This window comes from Adiantum capillus-veneris, chromosome 28 (assembly GCF_014529385.1).
Source record: "Adiantum capillus-veneris isolate H3 chromosome 28, ASM1452938v2, whole genome shotgun sequence".
Lineage (NCBI taxonomy): Eukaryota > Viridiplantae > Streptophyta > Polypodiopsida > Polypodiales > Pteridaceae > Adiantum > Adiantum capillus-veneris.
Window position 1 is genome coordinate 95,716,291 of NC_140958.1, and position 3,293 is coordinate 95,719,583.

Genomic DNA, 3,293 nt, shown 5'->3' on the forward strand with positions numbered 1-3,293 from the left:
TCTTGGTAAATATAGGGATATCATCCACAAGAGGAGCTTCCTTAACACTAGATTAGTGATAACACACTTTTGTATCTTCTTAAATTAGCAACTTCCTACAATTATTGCTTGAGATGCCAAGGAGGTTATAAAGTATTCTATATCCACAAATTGGGCTGCCGATTTCACCTTTAAAGTTCGGTGTGAATAACATTTCAAAACCTAACCCGAGCCAGAAGAAAATGTGTGCTATTTTGGCCTAATTTTCATAAAATTGAAATTAGATCACCCTAAAACACATCTTAGTGACCTTTAAAGTGCTACATGGCTAGCATAGCTAGTTCTAAACGGTATATGATTAAGTAGAATGCTAGTAGGTAACTCTCATGATGAAATCCAGTTGCCTCATGAGCATAATATTGTAGCATAGAGAAGTAGTTCTCCACTTTTAGGGCTAGGTCGCCTGCAAGCTGGCCCTTCCCATGGTCGTGTGTTAGCGTACCCACAGATTAAGGATGCGTCATGAATGCAGTCAAAAGATAGATGAAATGCTCAAAATAGCATCGCAAAAGTTACCGCTGCTCAAAAAGCTCGACGGCTATTGTGATAATGCAGAAAACGACACATGACTTCGCAAATTTTTATGGGCTGCTGCTCATTGAACACGATTTGATCGGAGGTCGCGGGTAGCGGCAACCGGGTGAAGAGCTGAAGGGCGGAGGCCATGCGGCCTAGCCCTTATACTAGAACTACCTAGCCAGCCAAATGGGCATAGTCTTCAATATGGGCTGGCTGAGAACACTGATCATGATAACCCAAATATTCCAGCTCAGCATGACCTTGCCAACCTGCGTCGAGGTCGAACGAAAAAGACATACCCAATTGTCAAACCGAGGCCGAGGGCGTACCCTATGCCAAAGCCCTCCAGCGCCATTATATCCTGCACCTTGGCCATGAAGTTCTCACCGGACTCGGTAGTATAATTAGCAACAGCTGCTTCCTAATGATCTTTCGGAATAGGGCATTGGTCGAGCACTGGAGAGCCACACAAGCCCTTGTTGCCAGCTGCAACTGAGGACTGGGTAATCAATGTAGAGAAATGACCATTAATGCACGAATCTGGTATGGCTCCCTCCAGCTGGTTCATGGAGAGATTCAGGGCCTCAAGAAAGTTCAGTGAGCAAAGCTCTGATGGAATGCTTCCACTCAACCTGTTGTTAGAAAGATCCAACGACTCCAGAATTGAGAGCTGTCCTAAAGTGTCTGGAATGCGGTCACTCAACAAGTTATGCGAAAGATTGACGGAATGGAGTCCCTTGAGGCTCCCAATTTGAGGAGGCAGCTGGTTTCCTGACAAGTCCAAGCTGCATGCTATTACAGACACAATGTAGGGACCCTTGAACACCTGCTCCGAGCCCTTCATTGGGATAGTTAGCTCAATGCCGTAGACCTCAATACAGCCACTATCTGCAGTTCCCATTGATGGGTTATTTGCATTAGCCATGCCATGGAGCTCATCCAAATTGCTCAGAATAATGACACTTGTTGTTGCTAAGCATCAAGATCTTGAGGAATGGGAAGCTTGAGCCTGTTAGCCAATCTGGAATTGTTCCGCTGAGGCCATTGTAACTCAAATCCAAGACCTCCAAGGACCGACACTGTCGCATCCCATCTGGAAGTGCACTGTTAATTCTGTTGTTGTGCAGGATCAAGTAGTTGAGAGCTTGCAGATCTTGTATTGTTGGGGGGATTTGCAAAGTCAGCAAGTTTTGGGCAGCATTCAAGTATTGAAGGCGTGTCGAAGCCCCAATTATATGGGATAGTGTTCCACTGAGGCTGTTGTTGAAGATATTTAGATACAACAACGAGGTACAGTTTCCAAATAGATGAGTCACATCACCAGACAATTCATTGCTGGATAAGTCTACACATGCCAAGTTCTGACAATCTTGCCAAGCTTCATCCGAAACACTCAGCTTATTATTGGCTAGCATGAGGAATTTCAAGTTTTCCTGAATAACTTGCGCTGGTAAGATGCCTGTGAAGCTGTTGTCTGAGAGAATCAAGGTTTCAATCTGTGACAAGTTGGCCAAGCAAGCTGGAAAAGGTCCTGACAAGTTATTGCCAAACAGGCCCAATTGACTCAATGATGACATGTTTGTAAGGAAAAATCACAAATATTAACTTTCCTAAAATTGAGACCTAAAATTGAGAATTCGAATTAAATCGAAAAAAATATCAATCTTAGTCGTCTTTTCACGTTTCAAATCTCAGAAGATTTGTAAAATACTAAAATGCCCCCCCCCCCCCCCCTCCAGAACTACGATTTCTTTCTTGAGTGCGCCCTCTAAACTGGCTGAAATTTCTCCTGAAAGTTTGTTGAATAAGAGATCAAGTTTGGTAAGTTGTTGTGTGAGAGGTCCAAGACGCTTAAGATGGATAGGCTTTACAAGCTAGCCATACTTGCTCGAAGCCCCACTCATGACAAAGAGTTATAAGAAAAGGTCCAATGAATTCAGGGCTGATAGTCTACCTATATCCGCAAGAAGCTTGCCCAACAAATTAGAATTGCTAAAGACAATATTCAAACCAGACAAGGATGATAAGCCACAATATATAACTGATTGGAATCTCACCTGATAGAAGATTGGAGGAGAGGTCCAAGTAACGTAGGGATGACAAATTGCCTATGCTTGCTCCTGACAATTTGTTGTTGGATGTCAAGCGAGTGCAGTTGGCGAGAAATGGTCTCACTGATTTCATTGTCATATATGAACAGCCGGCCCTCTAAGTGTAGGAGGGTGTCCAATCCCACTAGGAACTTACGGAGGGCGCAATGGGATGCAGAGATCTTTCTCAAGAGTGGGCATCCTTGTAGAGGAGGCAGCACTGAGAGCCTGGAATTAGAAGACACGTAAAGGCTGCCAGTGCCTCAAAAACAACCCTCTTGGACATAATAAGAAGAGTGACACATCCTTTCAACCTGGACATATCTACTTGTTATGAAGTTGTTTCCGTTCACCAAGGCAACCAAACCCCATGCCAATCTTATGGCACCCAACCCCACATGAATGGTGAACCTCCAAGCAACATCTCCATACTACTTACTCCTACTCTTGACTGCCAAGAGTCTTCCCCTTCTTTACTCCACACCTTGACATTCGTCTCCGATCTGTCCTTGAAGAATCCCTTTTTGGATGTGTCATGGAGTGACTTCCTTGTTTTTTGGGGACACCTCACAACAGGTCAAATCGATGAGATGCTTGCTGTATTGCAACAGTTCTCCCAAATATCCAACCAATCATACCATTACC

At 44.1% G+C, this 3,293-nt stretch overlaps 1 pseudogene across 1 annotated transcript; it reads right to left on the minus strand.

Moving 5' to 3' along the window:
* Positions 1-245: 245 nt before the first annotated feature.
* LOC147420921 (uncharacterized) lies at positions 246-2,748 on the minus strand (annotated as a pseudogene). The gene is made up of 2 exons (XR_015186959.1): positions 2,616-2,748; positions 246-2,089 (listed from the first exon to the last, which is right to left on the minus strand). The product of XR_015186959.1 is annotated as an uncharacterized LOC147420921 (transcript).
* Between the last annotated feature and the right edge of the window lie 545 nt (positions 2,749-3,293).